Source organism: Mus musculus, chromosome 17 (genome assembly GCF_000001635.26).
Source record: "Mus musculus strain C57BL/6J chromosome 17, GRCm38.p6 C57BL/6J".
NCBI classification, from domain to species: Eukaryota; Metazoa; Chordata; class Mammalia; order Rodentia; family Muridae; genus Mus; species Mus musculus.
In genome coordinates, this window is record NC_000083.6 from 3366309 (window position 1) to 3386059 (window position 19751).

General features: G+C 44.1%; 1 protein-coding gene across 5 annotated transcripts in view; it reads left to right on the forward strand.

Annotated features, from left to right (window-relative positions):
- Nucleotides 1-19751, forward strand: part of Tiam2 (T cell lymphoma invasion and metastasis 2) — a 193085-nt gene that overhangs the window by 39996 nt on the left and 133338 nt on the right. Inside the window, exon 1 of one of the 5 annotated variants that reach the window (XM_006523226.1) lies at nucleotides 15488-15508. The exons of the other annotated variants lie outside the window; for them this stretch is intronic. The gene's annotated coding sequence lies outside the window, so the exon portion shown is untranslated. Of the gene's footprint in view, nucleotides 1-15487; nucleotides 15509-19751 lie in introns of those variants that run through there. 5 annotated transcript variants of the gene reach the window in all.

Sequence of the window (19751 nt, forward strand, 5' to 3'; positions counted from 1 at the left end):
TGTGTTTCATATTAGAAGAAATTTGTCTGGATCCCTGGAATCAGAACATACTTCCTAAGAGTATTTAAAAAAAAATGAGTGCAGCATCCTGGGCCATGCAGATCCTTTAAGCTGTTGATTTATTCCTTTCATGGTATTGTTGATATCAAAGGACTGTACTGTAACAGGAGCCCAAAGATCACCCAAGTGGTTCCTTTCCATGTCAGAATAGGGCAATGTTTCTCCACCAATGTTTTCCAAACCCGGTGAGATCTGGGACCCCATTATCTTCACTTTACAAATCTGTTCATTCCCACTGATATTCAAATCAGCATCAGAATGGCTGTCTGGCACCCTAGCAGCGGTCATATACTCATGAAACCCTGTTTATGTCGTTTTAAATGTTTTTCTGTTGTTGGTACAGTATCTGGTCAGAATAGCTGATTGTAAAGTTCTTTGGGCCAGCTCCTTTCACCCAATGCAGTGAAGTAATGTCAGATTAGAAGGAGAGAGAGGTGCGGCAAAGACCAGAGGAAGATGTCAAGTGTCTACTCTATTACGCTCTGTCTTAATGCCTTGAGAAAGAGTCTCTCACTGAACTTGAAACAAATCTGTTTTGTCTAGGCAAGCTGCCTAGCAAGCCTTGGCAAGCTGCCTATGTCAGCCCTTTATGTGCTAGAACTACAGGCACACACACAGCCACACCTATTTACCTGGGTGCATTTGCTCTGTGATCTGTACTTGGGTTCTCAGGCTTAAGTAGAAACTACTCTTACCCAGTCAACCATCGCACAGGACCTCTCTTTGGTTGGTTTTTATGCCCTTACTTCATCCTGAGATTCTCCTGACTAAACTCTGATTGGTTTTCCTTTTTGTTTGTTTATTTGAAACAGGGTCTCGCTATGCTGGCCTGGACCTCACAAAGATCTGCCTGCCTCTGCCTCCTCTTGAGTGCTGGAATTAAAGGCGTGGGCCACCAAGCCCCCTCTCCCCGCCACAGTATGTGTTTTGTGGATGGAAACTGGTAATAAACTCCAAGTTGCTATTATGCCTCGGTGTTGTATTAAAGAAAGGGGCATACACACTTTCCTTGAGTATCACATAGTGAAGAGCAAGCCCAGATTTGAAGTCTCGACTTCATGTTCCCCATGTCTCTGTCTTATACTTGTGAGTATAAATCTGCCTGCCTGTTTTTTCAAGCCAGCTGCTGTCATTTACCTTCTGTCTTAGGGTTCTACTGCTGTGAAGAGACACCACAACCAAGGCAACTCTTATAAGGACAACATGTAATTGGAGCTGGCTTACAGGTTCAGAGCTTTATTTCGTTATCACCAAGGCGGGAGCATGGCAGCTTCCAGGTAGACATGGTGCAGGAGGAGCTGAGAGTTCTACATCTTCATGTGTAGGCTGCTAGGAGAAGACTGGCTTCCAGGCAGCTAGGATGAGGGTCTTAAAGCCCACGCCCACAGTGACACAGCTACTCCAACAAGGCCACACCTCCTAATAGTGCCACTCCCTGGGCCAAGCATATACAAACTGACACACCTTCTCTGTCACATCTTCCCCAACTTGTTTTATTATTTGTTCATTTCTTCTTGCTTCAGTCATTCTAGCGTGTGTGTGTGTGTGTGTATGTGTGTACATATATATATATACATATACATACACATATACACATACATATATATGGATACAACTTTATAGTTTTTGTCTTTAACCTCTTGAGACAGGGTCCTGCTTTGTAGCCTTGGCTGGCCTCATAGTTCCTTTGTAGACTGGAGTAGCCTCAAATGTGTGAAGTTCCTCCCGCCTCTGTCTTTTCAGTTGTGGGATTCCAAGCATGTGTCTCCACTCATAGTTCCATCCATGTGTTTAGTTTAAATTCCTTTAGTGGTCAATTTGTCGTGTGCTTGCCTCATGCACCTTTTATTTTTTGTGTGTGTGTATGTGTTTGTCAGCATGTATGTTGTGTGCACTGCATGTGTATAATTCCACAGAAGCCAGAGGAGTGTGTTGGATCCCCTGGAACTGGAGTTATGGGCCAGCATGTATGTGCTGGGAAGGGAACCCAGGTTCTCAGCAAAGGCAGCCAGTGAGTGCTCTCAACTGCTGAGCCTTCTCTAGGGGATATGAAGACATGTACCTGTTTGGAGGAAGTTCCTCTTGAGACCTTTTGCCAGTTTAAAACACTGGCCTGTTGGTTTTCTTATTACTTTTTCCTAGCATGTGACTTGTAATTAATGTTTTTGTAAAGAAAATAACAGGCTCAGATTTAGTGGGAAGAGAACATAATTTAGTAAAAGGGGTCGTGATTCAAAGCTTAGGAATGCAGTAATGAGAGTTCTACAACACACTGTAAATGATACTTTAAGTGCTTTTATTTTATTTTATTTTTCCATGACTAACAGGAAGTCCATCATCTTGTGGTGGTCAACTGATTGTTTATATTACATCTTTACTGCATTCCCAAGGATGGGGTATGTGTATGTATATATTGGTGTATGTGTGTTGGTGTATGTGTGGGATATGAGCAAGGGTATATATGTACATTTATCAGTAGGCACATCTGCTGCATGGCATCCTTATCTGTGACATAACTACATGAATATGCACACATGTAATCTACATGAATATGCATATATGTAAAGTTAGTGATCCAATTTAGCTTAAGGTCTGAATACTACCTGAATGCTACAAATGAGCAAAAACACAATGATACATGTTCCAACATAAGGCAGTAGAGCTAAAGGACAGCTTTGGATAAAAGGAACCCATAGGGCAAAACAGACATGATGCAGGAAGGAATGGCTGAGTAAATATAGCCAGGGATTTCTGTGGAATTCTGTCCGATTATCCCAGGAAGATCCAGACTGGCTTGGGCCTGAGGATAGACCTGTGTACACCTAAGATCACTTGGTGTCTTAAAGCTTTGGAAAGTGCTCAGACTGTCTGAATGCCAGTGAGTGATTAAGTAGTTCATTGTCTTGGTGATAGGTTTTTGTTGATAATTGACAAGTTTACATCTATTTTTTAAAAAGATCCTTTTTATTTTTCAAGTGTAATATTTCCCAAAAGATTTCCTTTGCCAGGATAGGTGTGTAGGGCTGTTGGTGCAAAGACCAAGTGTAACGCCTCCTACTTAAGAGTTAAATCTGAACTCCAGGCAGACCGAAGAATCTAGTTTTCACTTTTGAAAACTGCAAGCCTTAACTGTGTAGTCTGAGAAACATTGATAATAAAACAACCAAACCCTGCTGTATTTAGGTTTATGGATCTGGCTTGCCTATGCGTCAATTGTGAATTGTGGATGGGGCAGAGGCTGGAATTTGATTATTTGGCGTTCCCTGGAACTTTTGTTTTGGCCCAGAACCAAGTGTGATGTGAGTGAGCCCAAGCCCAGTAGCATGTCTCAAAAGAGAAGGAGTAAGAATGGACATGAGCATAACTGTAGCCAACTGTTTACCAACGGGGCCAGAGGCTTTAGAGTAATTTGGTGCGGAGGGTGGAGATCCGGCTTGAACATTGGAACTAAGTTACATAATTCTGCTGCATGTCTGTACGGCCAGTAATTTGTGTTCATTCAGACTGGAAAGAACCAAGTCATTTGTTTAGACTTTTCCCTGGGTCTGGTTGCTATTGCTGTTCAGACTCCTGTCCCACCTGGCCTCCCTCCCAGATCCCTTCTCTCCTGCTGCCCTGCCCCCTCACTCCCATCCAGGCTGACTCCTTTCTTTCTCCCTTCTTCAGAATAGGCTATTAGTAACATTTTACTTTTGTATAAATGAGCTTTTGGTCCATTCTTTTTTTCATGTTTACTTAGCTCCAAGCTGTGCAAAGCCTTGATGTTTTGAGCTAAAGCCATGAATATGTTCTTGATGCAAATAGACGCACATCTCTCCTCCTGAGGTTTAAAGTGTGATTTTTTTTTTAAACCTCTGCAGTGAAAATAATGAGTTAAGGCACAGGTGAGAGGCTGCTGTTTGGCTTGGAGACACTGGTGGGGGCCACTGGGCAGGAGAAGGCAGGCATTAGGACCCTTGGGTAGCCAGCTATTCCATTGTGTGTTAAATAACCCAGTCCGATTTAGGTGTGAGCAGACAGAGAGTTTGTACCTTGAAGACACAGGTTTTGTGCATATCTGGAAACCCTTTAGAGTGGGAGATTCTTAACCTTTGAGACGCCAGCCCCAATCTGAATCCTTCCCGTGCCCATAGGTCTCACTTCTGTCAGGTTCCTGTTTATTTCTATTTTCTTAATTTTACTGTTTATTGTTAGAAACTGGGAAGGCCTGGAACAAGAGCAGATTGCTTGAGGCTGTGTGTGTGTTCACATAAACTTCGGCAGCAGTCTTTTGTAGATGGACTGCAGTGTTCTGTGTTGTGTTGCTGGTGTGTTCTTTTCCCGTTTGGCTTGAGTTTTCCCTTTGTTTTGATTCTTTATAACCGGCTTGAATTTCAGGCTTGGAAAACAGGCCCAGATTTCATAATAAACTTGAAAACTTTGGAAAAAAAAAAGAAAAGAAAAAGAAAAAGAAAGAAAAGAAAAAAAAGAAAAAGAAAAAGAAAAAGGAAAGAAAAGGAAAAAGAAAAAGAAAAGACTTTTGTTGCTGTATGTTGAAGCAAAGCTTGGTTAGTTGGTTGATATTCCTGTTTAGGTCATTCAATCTGCTGGATTTGTAGGGTTTTCAGAAGAAATATTACATACAGAATTTTAAGTGTGGTCACAGCCATCGTAGAGATCTCAGAGTCATTAGGACCTAAAGACCCTGTGTGGCACAAAGGATGCTAATTTTCTGCATTATACAAAGTGTTAACCTTGTACCATCTCTGCGGTGCAGAGCTCCTTCCTTCAAAGCTCTAGGTCCTCTCTCTCTTCAGATTCCTGGTCTTTTGTGGTATCCCTCTTGATTCCTTACAGTCAACCTCTGAGTACCCAGGTCTTCTCCTCCCCTTTAAAGAATATCCACACAAGTATCGTTCCTTTCCCTGGGAAAAGCTCAATATCCCCAGCAAATCTGGGCCATTCTCAGGGAGCCTCTTGTCCTCCTCTTTGGCTCTGACTTTGTGTTCCTGCCCTGCCAAACTCTCACTCCTCTGTAAGCTCCTCACACTCATCTTAACCAGCTCCCCACGCCTCGCTGGTGCTCCATGCATTAGAACCCTGTAGTCTGCACAGTCGTGGGCAGTAGGTCATCTCAGCTCTCTTCTGTAGTGACTTCAAAGCTGGGTTTATTCTGGTTTGATTCAAGCTCCATTAGACACTGAGCAGAGCCCCACTGAGCAGAAGGGAAGGAAGGTGCACCTTTGGAGAAACAATTCTCCAAGACTTTTCAAGGCAGCATGCACTCCCATGCAACCTTGAGGGATGTGATCTCATGAATGTGTTTGAGAATAGATACCAAAAGAAATAAGAAATACTGCAAACAAAGGAATTATGTTGTGAAGTTGTAAGAAAGAGTAGATGGCCTGTGTCAGTAAGCATGGGGATTTTGTTACACAGGGAAAATGCCCAACTTTATACTAACACTTTGCTTAGTAGTCCAACTGTGTTAGAAAAGCAAACGGGGATGGTGCCCTTTGTCATCAGATCTAACTCAGCTCTGAAGCCTCTGCTATTATTTAAGGAAAAGCACCACTCTAAGTATATTGGAGGTATATGCTACCATGCTCTTCCTTAATTGTCTGAGTTTTGCCACCTTGTACTAGCGGGACAGATGATTCATTTTCAGTTGAAGTTTTGTTTAATTTGTTTCCTTCAGTCCTTCAGTGTTCAGTCAGTTGTCTGTAATATTTGTGACACGAAATAGCCTTCATGAATTTAAGAGTTCTGCAGGATTTTCTTTCTGATGGAATAAACCTAGTTAATAATGAAGGACTCTGGTCCCAGGGCCTTAAACACCTTGCTGTTATATGGATTGTTTAACTTTTCAATGTTAAAATTTGTGTCACCATGATGTTAGCCTGAGACATCCATTAATTATGTCTGGGTCCTGGAGGTTATGAATTTGTAAGACATAGGTTTAGTAGTAGCTTGGTGTGCTTAGAGCTGCGGAAGTGACTCAGTGGTTAGAGCACTTATAGTTCTTGTAGAGGACCTGGATTTGGTTCCCAGCATATACATCATAGCTTACAACCATCTGTAGCTGTGGTTCCAGGGAATCCAGTGCTGTCTTTTGACCTCGGAGGGCACTAGGCATGCATGTGTGTGGTGTATAGACATATGTTCAGGCAGAAAACACACATGAAAGAAAGAAACCTGAAAAACACTTGCTAAAAGTGTGCTTATATGTTAAGGACGTGAACAGGTCCCATTGAGGCAAGACTAGGATGAAGTCATCAAGACAGAAGGATACTTGAATTTGAAGAGTTTTGGCGCTATAGAGGATTTGGTGGAAGCCAAAGCAGCCACATAGAAGGGAATTGCACACAATTAGTACTACCACACTCCAGAAATGGCATTGATGGCTTAGTCATTGATTCTGTATTCTTTACCACACTAATGACAAAGATTGGTAGAGTCATGGATACCTAAGTAGGTGTGAAGCAAGAGTAGTTAATTTCTGTGAGGTACACTAAAGAGTTAAACAGAGCTTATTCTGAGTTACAGTAGTAGCAGTAGCTCTGCATAAAGAATCTGTCTTCCACTTGTATGATATTTGCAAAGGATGCCTTAGAGCACAAGTTCTGACCTGTGGATAGTCACCATCAGAAAATACCTATTTCTGCTGGTCTCAGGAACCAAGTTACAGCCCAGTGGCAAAATTACAGTTATGACGTAGCAACGAACATAATCTTATGGTTGGGGGTTACCACAACGTGAGGAACTGTATTAAAGGGTCACAGCATCAGGAAGGTTGAGAACCACTGTTTAAGAGGAAGCACTTGGTGGCACACGCCTTTAATCCCAGCACTCAGAAGGCAGAGGCAGGCAGATTTCTGAGTTCGAGGCCAGTCTGGTCTACAAAGTGAGTTCCAGAACAGCCAGGGCTATGCAGAGAAACCCTGTCTCGAAAAACCAAAAAAAAAAAAAAAAAAAAGGAAGCACTTGTTGGCTCTGAGATTGAAGGGTGATGTGCTCTGCTGTCAAGGTTGAGGGGAGCATTTCTGAGAATTGAAAGTATAGAGACATTTGGAGTTTGTATTAGGAGGATATCAGCTGCAAGAACTCTATCAGAGGCTGAAGGGCAGGAACTGGAGTTTCTAGTGGATGTCTGTGTTGAGGAAGAAGGTTGGAGTTTAAAGAGAAAGACATGGATGACAAAAAATGTTTGTAGATAGTATTTCATTGATGATCTAGAATTTTCTTCTGATGCTATCATGGGAGATGTGGATATGGAAAGGGATGAAGATACTTTAGTAGCCCTGGAGTCAGCTTCTGTGAGTCTGGATGGATAGAGGGTGGAGGAGGATACTCAGGAAGCAGGGCAGCAAGATGGCTCAATGGGTAAAAGGGGTTGCTACCAAGCTGGACAGCCTGAGTTGATGATGCATGCATGGCAGAAGGAGAGAACTGATTTCCATAAGTTGTCTGCTAACCTCTGTATGCACGCAGTGGCATGTATGCTTCTATCTACCCACACCTACTCCCAAATAAAGTAATACATACAATAAAGTGTTTCTACATATATAAACAGGAGAGGCCTAGGAAGTAGAAGCCAGAGGATTTAATGACAGCCTTGATGTGCAAGATGAGGGAAAGTAGAAGCAGGCCTACAATAATTGATGGGTGTCTATCTCTCATGCCAGGCTGGAGGGGAGAACAGCCATCTTGATTTGGGTGCACAGAGGACAAGTCAGGTCATCTGGGAGCCAGGGGCTTAGGGAGTCAAATTGTTCACATGTCAACTTGGAGGCAGCATGTCCATGAGGTAGGTTATGTAGATCTAGGACTGAGAAGTGGTAGAGAGGAGGCTGTGGCCAATAGTAGTGGAAGCTATACCATTGTCCCAGAAGAGTGTATTGAAGTTGCAGAAGTGAGGACCCACAAGAGGCCCTCAAGGAACACAGGTATATCCTAGGGAGGGATGAAGGTATACTTGGGATGGAGGCTGAGGGTCTAGACTGGAGACTTGGGAATGGATGGGGATAAAGGATGGACTTTCAAGACATTGTACAGAGCAATTGCAAGACAGCTCAGGACAACAGGTAAAGGCATGTATCATGCAAACCCAGCAGCCTGAATGTGATGCCTGAAGCACAATGAAAGGCTAAGAGAGAAAAACTAGCCCGAGAGTTGTTCTTTGACTTCACATGTGTGCTTTGGTATACATGATCACCATATATACACAACTCCCATATACACGTGACCCCCATGTATACACACAACAATAAAAAAAAACTTTAAAGCAGGGACTAGCTTGTCTTTATTATACATTGGTGACAGAAGAGAATGCTACTACAGAAGTCTGTGTCAGTGCCATTGGGATCCTTACTTAGAGTTGGGGAGATGGCTTAGTCCATGACATGTTTGACATACAAGTGGGAGGACTTGAGTTCTAGTACCCCAGAACCATATAAAAGTGTATGCCATGGTGGTACGTGCTTGCATACCTATTGCTGGGGAGATAGAGGCAGAAAGTCTTGCTTATGTCCTTCATATACACATACACACATGTGCACACAGGCACACATGCAAAACATCTGTGACCAGGAACTAGCCCAATGTTATTCACATTCTTCCTGCTTCACTTTGACTGCCCCCCCCCCCCCCCCCCGCAATGTGAGCCCCATGTCACATGGTAGCTTTTTGGGCTGAGCCTAGATTTACATCACAGGAAGTGAGCTTCAATGACATGCCCACCAGGACAGCTGAGGAACAGGAGGATTGCAGAACTTCTGGTCCCTGCTTAATAGTAAGTTACCCCCTTTCCCCTAATTAAAAGTCTGCAGTGATTTCCACTTCAAACAGCACAGTTTGCTACCTGCAGAAGACACCCTTAGAGGAGCTGGGAACCTTCCCATAGGGCAGAGTGGGAGTTGCTTCTCTCCAAACCTTCATTAGCACCTTTCATCCACAGAGATGAAAGGTCTCACAGGCATCAGTAATCCCCACAGAATCCCTTTGATCAGGAAGTGGGAACTAAGAGCTTTTGGGAGAGGACAAAGGTGAGAGCCTTGTCCCCAAAGTAGCTCCTTAGCACTCACCAGGACAAAGGGGGGGGGGGTGTCACTGCTATGCTACACAAGTACAGGAGGCACTGTGGAGGTTGGTGACATTTGCTTCTGCTTGGGCTTGCTGCCTAGCCAACCTCACTACTTGGTGAACTTCAGGCCAATGAGAAAGCCTGTCTTAACACTAACTAATTAGCTAACTAGCTAGCTAGCTAACTAACCAACCAACCAACCAAGGGAGATGGATTTTGAGGAATGATGTCCAAAGCTGACTTCTGTATCTATACACATGTACACACACATATGTATGTACATGTGCACACACAAATTCCTATTTATAACTGACCTTTTGCTTACCATTTGCACACTGGTATTGTGTCTAAAATCTGTGCTAAAAGCTTACAGGTTGAAGGGTTTTCTAAAGAACTGCTTACTGTTAGGCCTGACTCTTGTTTCAGCTTGGCTAATTACTTCTCCAGAAGGTCTGGAGCTGACCCAGTCTATACTTAAACTTTACTTGGTAGCCTAGGCTGGCTTTGAACATGAAGTCCTAACTTCTGAGAAGCTGAGATTAGAGGCTTGCACCAATGGTCTGCCAGGACTATTCATTCCATTTAATTAAATTAATGGAAAGCTTTTTCCAGATTTTTTTTATTATTATCACTTGAGTGTTTCTTATGTACTTGTTCAAGTTCTTCCTAAGGGACCAAGAGGCTTTTACTTATTAACATGTCACTGATCTGCTGTCTTTAGAGTTGGTGGAAGTTGTGAGGACCCAGAGGCTTGTCACAGAGGTAGAGATGGGGACCACTGCCATGGGGAATTAAAGGATGAGGACGGTCATGGTTTGGTGACAGGTAGCAGAACAGTATAGTGCCAGGTAGGAGCTTGGGAATGTGGCCCCAGCCCTCTGAGTGTTCTCTCTCAGAGGGAAGGGAGTAAGTGTGTGATGTGGAGGCCAATGGGTGGATTAACTCTTCATGTTGGATAAAGTAAAAGGAAAGACTGTATAATTAGCACAGGGTGCTTTTGTAACTGGGCACATCATCAGGGTTATCTGTAAGCAGTTGAGTTCTGTTGGGGCTGTGAGAGGAAAGGTAAGATGTTGGAATAGTCGCTCCTTTGCGCCATCACTTTGAAACTTGAATTGCATAAAGAATTCCTCAAGAAACCCTTCATTCTTTTTGTTTCACGTCCCTTTGGTGTTATGGGATCACTTTCTTTGTCCCTCTGCTTTCTGTGTCTGGTGCCATTGGGAAACGGGTGGAATTTTGAACAATGTGAGAACAGAATTTGACACAAGATTTGATACAATTTAGTCTATGATTGCAGGCTGGAGAGGTGGCTCAGTGGTTATGAGGGATGACCACTTTTCTGGAGGACCTGGGTTTGATCCCCAGTACCCACTTGATGGTTCACAACCATCTATAACTTAAAGGGGGTCTGATGTTCAGTTCTGACCTACACAGGTACTGTACACACACACACACACACACACACACACACACACACACACACACAGACATGTAGGCCAAGCACACATCAAATACAATGGAGAAACATGATACAAAAATGGCAAAGTCTAGGATTAGTACAGAATGGGAGGGGATTTTTGTAAGGAGCACAGTCTGACTGGGTACCGAGAGGACATATCAGGTAGGAGCACACCTGAGGCAGGTGCATGACTGAGGAAGCAGGAGTGTGACAGAAAAAATCTGCAGCCAGCAAGACATATCAGATAGCTGGTAAGACTGAAGGTGACTGACTCTCAGCTGACTTTGAAGCTACAACCAAGTAACTCTTCAGAAATGGAAAATGTCAAGAGTTGAAAATATAGCCAATAAGCTTTCCTACTGAATAAGGAAGCTAGTCTCACCTGGCACACATGTGCCCAGAGCACGATGCTAATCAGCTTTTGGACAGAAACACAGAATCCAGAGCCTGATTCATAATAGGGTTTTCAAGAGCTCATGGGATTTATTGCATACTGCATCAGAGGTTTAGAACCCAACAATTGTATGGGATGTGCTTTACTTCTTTTAAAAAATCAAAGAATCTAAGATATAGATCCATTGCTATATCTAGGACTACCTATATTTGGGGTAGGGCATGAATTATGGGAAATAGGGGAACAGGTTTCCTGGTAGTTTGAGGGGCAAAAGGAGGTGAAGCTTTTCTTCAGGGACCTGATGGTCTGGATTAAATTTTACTTCTCTGCTGCATCCCTGGAATGTATTTCATGGGCAAACAAAAAAACAAAACAAAAACCCAAACCAGCAATCAGCATGCATGTCATTGTCCCGGCTACAGCTCCTTTCTAGTTGAGGTTTTAGTTATGTATGTTCATAATAAATCAAGTAATGGGATACCTACCTATGAGGGAGGTGTCTTGGTCATGTCCTGCTGAGATCACTAAAAGGAAAGGGAATTCCCTGTACCAGTTGTTTGGGAAGATGCAGGTTATCTAGGAGGAGTGAGCGTCAATCATTTGGTCAAGCATTTGTGATGTATTCGGAACAGCAAAGATGGATTAGTTGACCGTAAGGAACAAAATCCTGAAGACACAACATGAGTAGATAGGTCTCTGCTTCTCATCTACTCCCCTGTTTGAAAGGTATTATCTTTTTCTTCCCAATTGTTAATCAATATTTATGCTAATTGGCTCACTACTCCCCCCTGCCCTGTCTTTCTGTACACTGGGCCTGGGTTAGCAGGAAGTTATATTTTCTAGAAAGCCTCAGAACATGCTAGTACCTTATTCAGCGAGGAGTAAATTTACTTCTTTTCTTTTTTAGAAAAAGATTTATATATTTTTATGCAATATATTATTGATGTTTTGCCTGCATGTATGTCTATGCTGGAATTATAGACAGATTGTGAGCTGCCATGTAGGTGCTGGGAATTAAACCCAGGTTCACTGGAAGAATAGCTAGTGCCTTTAACCATGGAGCCATCTCCTTCTAAGGCAGTAGAGGTTCTGTGCATTTGTGCCTCGAGTGGGCATCCTTCTTGGGCATCTTTCTCCATCTCAGCCTACTGTTGCTGGTGAGTGTGTCTGTCTTTGTCTCCTTGGAAATGGATTCCGTGTGTTCTCTAAACCCCTGGTAGAGCTCTGATGCTTGCATCTTCACAGAAGCTGGTGTTTGCTAGACATATATTTTGTGTTTTGTTTTCTCCTTTAAAACTGGGCCAAACCATTTCTTCCTTTAGTTGAACATGCAATTGTTGCTAAAAGTACCATTTCAGAGAGATTTAGTGGATAGAGTGGATTTTGTGGATTTTAAAAACAAAACAAAACAAAACAAACAAAACAAAACAACCCAAGGACTCCGACATTCTTTTTCACAGCAGTGTTTGGCTTCTGCTCCAGGCATGACCTCACTTATTTATATCATTGATCAATTCCCTCGGGTACCCTTTCTCTCCTATTCATCTAAACCCTGTGGTAAGTAATGGAACTTTGGCTTACCCCAGCACTGTGTTTCTGAAATAGGTCCTGATGTCTGTTTGCCTCTTGGTACATTTTGCTTTGTTTGTGACAGTAGAATAAGATAGAAACCCAGAACTAGGGCAAGTGTCCCTTTCTATAGGAGTAATTGATGAGTTGAAGGCAGCTCAGCCTTCTGCCTACTGTTTCTCTCACCTTCTGGAAAGACATTATCTGCCTGTGGCCTTCAGTTTGGGGCTTATTAGCATTGTTTAAACTTTGTTTCAGATTCTGTAGTATCGGCCCCCATACTACCAAGACCTTCTCAGTGAGCCGGTACAACTTTATCTTGCTCAAATTCTTTGTTAATGGGAGGAAATGAAAATATTTATGAAAGGCAGTTAAGAGAGAACTCAGTGTAAAACTTACAGATAGTTTATTTTTAGAGACACAGTACATTTTGTTGACAAGTGTAGAAACAGAAGTTTACATTTCCCTAAGTGTTTGCTTATGGATAAAGCTACAGTGTACTCATATACATGAAATAAATTTTAAAAAGAAAGTAGCATGGCCTCCTCAAGTATCAAGGGTGGCATTGCCTAAGTCACAGTGTTGCCATAAAAATGGCACCTGCTGGCTGAAATGGCGGCACAGTGACTGCCATTCAAGCCTGGTGTTTGGGTCTCAGCACCAACTAACGAACAGGCATCCTGTAATATCAACTGAGAGATCTGACACCTGCTTCACACACAAGCACGCTTACACACACGTGCACACACACACACAGGCTCTCTCTCACACACACACAAACAGGCTTACCCAGACCTATGCTCACAAAGTAAATCTTTAAAAATTAGCATCTGAATTGAGGCTTTGTGTTCGGTTCTGATCCACAGTTCTTGCCTTGGGGTGAACCTGTGCTGGATCAGGGAACAGCACCAGCCGGCAGCTGCAGTTTGGGGATAGCCCCCCCCCCCGTACCCCTCATCCCCCCCCCCCCCCCCCCCCCCCCCCCCCCCCCCCCCCGCTCCCGCCCCGCTGAACACTACAACCCCTGAGGTCGTCAGTACATTCTTCCTCAGTTCAGACTCTGAAGTCACTGTCTCCTTGAGGGCACTGCTCAGTCGGGATGTACTCATTGGTCCTTTGAAACACCAGCCTGTGCCTTGTCTCCAGGGAGGGAGCGTAATCACTTTGAAAAGTCTGGGAGAGTGAGATAGTTCCATCATCTCAAAGGCCGATTGAGAATGACCCAGCGATGTATACAAAGCTAAATCTTTCCATATTTGGCTGGAATCCTGAGATGCTGGAGATGAGACCAGTGTCATCAGGGCTCACTCATGCCTATGCTAATTCGAGTGAAGGGAGCCCTGTCCATTTTATCATTCTCTCCCTTGTGTTTTACAAGGTGATGTTGACACTTTGCAAAAAGCTGCTGAAGGAAAGAAGAGTTTATTCTGGCTCCTGGTTGAAAGGGATACAGAGAATGCACAATACTTGCAGTGTGAGGTAGCTGAGGAGAGATGGAGGCTGGTGCTCAGCTGGCTTCCTTGCAATTCTTTTTTTAAATCATTTGGGGATTCCATTCCACAGATTGGTGCCGTTTATATTCTGGGATGGCTCTGCTTTCTCACTAAACCTCTCCAGAAATGTTCTCAATAGTGTATCTTCTAAGAGAGTCTAAATCCAGTTAGAAGGCCTTGAGGATTAGGGATCACAGCACCATAAAAGGATCTTAGGCGATGCTGAACATCAAAGCACTGGTTTCTTTTTTGTATACTCCACAGAAGTGGAGTTGGGTGCTTTTGGGTGTCAGGAAATGGTCCTGGTGGCATCTTTAGTCCCAGTACCTGGGAGGCAGACGCAGGCAGTTCTGAGTTCATCCACGGCTGTGTGTAGTGAGATCCCAAGTTCAAAGCAAAAGATAAACAAGAATAGAAAATTGTTCCATAGAGAACACATCTGATCAGGCTCACCCATCTAAGCATCTAAGAGACTAAGCAAGGCTCCCCACCCCCTCAGTTCCACTAATTCCTAGGAACCACCTCATAGGCAGATGTGTCCCAGTCAGCCTTGCCCTGTGGCTTCTTGGTCCCCAAGACTCAGTCATTCTGCTGGGTCTGCTGAGGACCATATTACTTGGCTCTGTAGACATGTCTCAGCCTCTGCTGCATGGGTTCTGATGAGCACACTTAGGTGTTTATATGAATACACTTACTGATGCAGGCATAGCTGAGCTGACAGATTGCTCTGCCCTTGGCTTTCTGCTGTTCATCCTTTAGAGTGATACCTACCACACGGCTCTTCCTTGTTCTTAGTGACTTGTGTACATGTTTGTATGCGTGCATGTGTGTGCATACATGTATATGTGCACATGTGTGCGCATATGTGTGTTTATGCATGTGTGTGTATCTGTATCTGTGTGTGTATGTGCAGGCACATCAGTGTGCATGTGCACATGCATGTGGACCCTAGATGTCATTATCAGCATCTTCTTCAATGTATTTCCACCTCATTTTCTGAGATATGGTCTTTCACTGGGCCTGAAGCCCACCATAGCTAGGCTAGCTGGCCCCTGAGCTCCCAGGGACCCTAACACCTCTGTTTTTCTTGTTCAGCGATTACAGACACAGACTACTGTACCCCACTTTTTTACATGGGTTCTGGTCTTCATGCTTGAACAGCAAGCACTTTACTGACTGCACCATCTTCCCAGGCATACTCCCCCATCTCCCCACTAACCCTCTCTCATGTTAGAGTCAACAGGTCTTCGCATTTCCTTCTCATTCCCAACTTTTGTTAAGAAAATGCCCAAATCGCTGGTGTTTATCAGGCTCTGCTTATATATTTTGTTCTCTTGCTTAAACTGACTTTTGTATGGTCATACTAATTGGTTGGTTGTTCTGAATTCTCCTTTGTTATCCCGTGGTTGATTTTTTTTTTTTTTTGTCCTCATGCTTCAATTGTGAAGAGCTCTTCAATATGAAAGCAGGTAAGGAAAGTAGGTGCTGCACACCTGTGTGACAGGTGCTTCACACTTGGGAGTATGTATATACATATATGTATATATGTGTGTGTTTATATATACATACATACATGTATATATATACATGCATGTATATGTACACACACACACACACACACACGGTATTTCTATAACGACTAAATGTATAGCTCTTTCTTCCTAGTTCCCACAGCTGTCACAACTGGTATTTTCAGGCTGTTGTGCTTAGACCTTATGACAGTGGGGCTAGCTAACAGATGTCAGGGGCTATGGAAGGACAGGTGATGAAGTGGTCTGCGACATTTTCAGACCGCTTAACCTCCTCCACACGAGACCCTTGTTTTATTTGTGTATGAGTCTGGTCCTTCCTCTCTTCCTGTCTTTGCTCTCTGAGAAAGCACTAGGGGTAGCGATGAATGGGATGCTTAGGAATGTGGATAGGGCTAGAAAAAGGAGGACCAAGGAAGGCATAGGTAGGTCTTTACTCTTCTGCTTAGCACAGATGATTTCTGGCTCTGGGCTGTGGTGCTGTCTCAAGGTGGTTTGGGGCCTCATATCTCTCCCATAGGCCTGGCATACTGCTGTAAAGTAGGACACGTATTGTTTGTGACAGAGGCTTCCCCTGAAACTAAGTGTTCAGAGCATTGGTGCCACTGTCTGTTTGGAAGGGACTAGGAACTGACCTTCGCAGTTCTCTAATGAAGAAACTTACACCTGTCATTCCCAGAGCCAGTAAGTCAACCAGGTAAACACTGCTTCTGTATCCAGAAGCCAAACTTTAGACTCTAGGGCAAAATCAATTTACTTTAGCCTCACTAGGGATGAGACAGGGTTCTTAGAAGAGCCTTATCGTGTGCTACAAAATACAGCAGACACAGAGATTGAGGAAACCAAGTATGATGTCAGATACAAAGGCTCAGGGCTTCAAGGCAAGTACCCCAAGAAAACCAGGCAATACACTACCTGGTGTTTCAAACTAAGCTACTGTAATTAGTAGGGTTGCATTGAGAACAGCCTTACTCTGTCCCAGGAGGAGTGTTGAAGAATTTGTACAATGATTTTGTTGTTTTCCCTTTTTTGAGATAGGGTCTTGCTGTGCAGCCTAGGTTGGTCTTCAACATGCAGCAATCCTGCCTCTGCTTCTGTCTTCTGAGTGCTGGAATCACAAGGGGTTCATGGCTACACCCAGCATAGAGAACTGTTTTACAGCACTCACAGAGCTGTTATACCAGCTGTTATACCCTTAATACCAGCACTAGAGGCAGAGGCAGAGGCAGAGGCAGAGGCAGAGGCAGAGGCAGAGGCAGAGGCAGAGGCAGAGGCAGAGGCAGAGGCAGAGGCAGAGGCAGAGGCAGAGGCAGAGGCAGAGGCAGAGGCAGAGGCAGAGGCAGGTGCAACTCTGTGTGTTCAAGTTCAACCTGGACACATTTGGTTGACATAATAAGTGCCAGGACAGCCAGGGCTATTAGACAAGAAACTCAGCCTCAAAAAGCCCAAGCCAACCAACAAACCAAAACAACAACAACAAAACCAACAAACAAAAAACAAACCAACTGACCAAACAAAAATCCACTCACAGGACCCCAGTGGAGAATGGCCTACTCTGCTCCAACCCGGTGCTGATGTGAGTGATTTCTGTTTTGAGGGTGTTATAATTCTCGTATTTGAGTTTACTTGAAGACTAAGGCCAGATCCCATTTTCAGAGTCTCTCATCTTGGGCTGCAATTTTGTTGATGCCCAGTGTGATTGAATGGCTTTTTTATGGACTGTAGAACTGTGAGCAGGACACCATCATTTGACAACTTAGTATAGTGCCTTGAAGAAAACAGTTATTCAGTACATACTTCTTGAATTAAATTTTTAACAAACAAGTGTCCCTGATGTAGCCACTGACACTGTAAAGTGCTAACTTTTGTGTCCTTGAATTTTGTCCATTACCATCCTTGTGGGGAAACATAGCAGCAGACAGGCATGGCAGCAGGCAGATCTGTCAGCAGCAGCAGGTATGGCAGTGGCAGCTGGAAACTGGATGTCAACGGCTTCCATCTTAGAACAACTAACAGGAAGCAGAGTGCACACTGGGAATAGTGGGAAGCCTTTGAAACCTCAAAACATGCCCCCAGTGATATACTGCCTCTAGCCAGGCCACGCCTTCCACCCCATTCCCCCAATATCACTACCAGCTGGGGACTAAGTATTCAAATGTCTGAGACTATTAGGGACATTCCATTTGTACTACCACAGGGGGTTGGCGTTTTGCTGTTCAGATGGGAACATTGAGTAAGGCTAACATTGGACCCGTGATGGGTTTTGATGATGATATTACAGACAAGGACAATCCTCTCTTCCTCCCCTCCCTCCTCCTCCTCCTCCTCTCCCCCCTCCTCCTCCTCCCCTCCTCCTCCTCCTCCCCCCATTCCCCTTTCCCTTCCCCCTCCCCTTCCCCTTCCTATTCCTCTTTCTCCTCCTCTTCCTCTTCTTTTTTTAAATATATGAGCCCATAGAGCTAGCTTCCTTCTTTCTTTCTTTCTTTCTTTCTTTCTTTCTTTCTTTCTTTCTTTCTTTCTTCTTCCTTCCTCCCTCCCTCCCTCCCTCCCTCCCTCCCTCCCTCCCTCTCTCCCTCTCTCCCTCTCTCCCTCTCTCCCTCTCTCCCTCTCTCCCTTCCTACCCCCCTTTCCTTTCAAACTTTATTTATGTCCCATTACAGATGGTTGTGAGCCACCATGTGGTGGTGGGGAATTGAACTTGAACCTCTGGAAGAGCAGTCAGTGCTTTTAACCACTGAGCCATCGCTCCAGCCCATCTTCCTCCTCCTCTTTTTCTTCTTTGTCAATATGAGATTTATTCCATGTAGCAGGCCATCTTGACTGGTAGACCAGATGACTAAACGTTTTCTTGGCGCCATTTATGTCTTTTTTTTGGGGGGGGGGTCAATTTCACCTGTCTCTTGTGGTTTTAAATTATTAAACTGGGCAAGGTGGTATATACCTCTAATCTCAGCTCTTGGGAGCCGAGGCAGAAGGATCTCTGTGACTTTGAAGCTAGCATGGTCTACATATCAAGATCCAGGCAAGTCAGGGCTGTTTAAAACAAACAAACAATATAAAAAACCCAAATATTTGTTTACATTTATTTATTGTTTGTATGTATATACACAGGGGCATCAGGGGACAACCTGTGTGTGTGTGGGGGGGGGTGTTGTTTTATCGTTTGTTTGTTTGTTTGGAGACAGGGTTTCTCTGTGCAGCCCTGGCTGTCCTGGAACTCACTCTGTAGACCAGGCTGGCCTCGAACTCAGAAATCTGCCTGCCTCTGCCTCCCAAGTGCTGGAATTAAAGGCGTGTGCCACCACCACCCAGCTCAGTTTTATCTTTCCACTGTGTGGTTCCTAGGAACAGAACTCAGGTTATAGGGCCTGGTAACAAGTGTCTTTATTTGCTAGTTGAAGTTTTGTTTTTGTTTTGTTTGTTTGTTTTTCTTTGTTGTTAGTTTGATTTTGAGACAAGATCTCATTCTATAGGCAGACTGTGCTTGAACTTCGAGCATCCCTCCTACCTCACTCTTCCAGTGTTAGGATTACTGGTATGAACCACTGTACTTGGCTTATGATATTTTTAGAAGGACTATGCCAGTTGCACTATCCTGGGTCTTCAAGTTAAAGCTGTTATCCCCATGAGGACACAACTTACTATCTAGGGGGAGGGCAGTGGATTCCCCACTGCTGATACAGAGGATCTGGCAGGCTTAGGCTCCAGTCTGAGTAAATTATCACAAAGGCACTTGGCTGGATGATCTGCTCATGTGGAATTCTGGCCAGTTCCTCTCTAGGACTCCGGATGGAGAAGAAGGAGCCCATGAGCAGAGTCTTAGATGTTAGATACTGATTGGCACATGTTCAAACTCCATGGTAAGTAGGACCCCTCCCCCACACCTGAGAACATGTAGAAAGTAGAGTTTCTGGCTGGAGTTGTAGCATCATGTAAGCCCCAAGCTCTGGACATAAAGAACCTACCAAAGTGTGATAAGACTTCCACTGTGTGGTTTAGGCTGTGTCCTCCTCATCTTCCCCAGTAGACATATTGCTGGAGGGGCTGACACTCAAGGCAGTATATGGGAAAGAGGCTGCTGGGAAGCTGGAAGGGTCTGCAGCCCTGCTGCTTTGCAGACTGGCACTCACAAAACAAACTTCCAGCATTGCTGTAATTGTACAAAATTAGCTCTCAGCTCGTG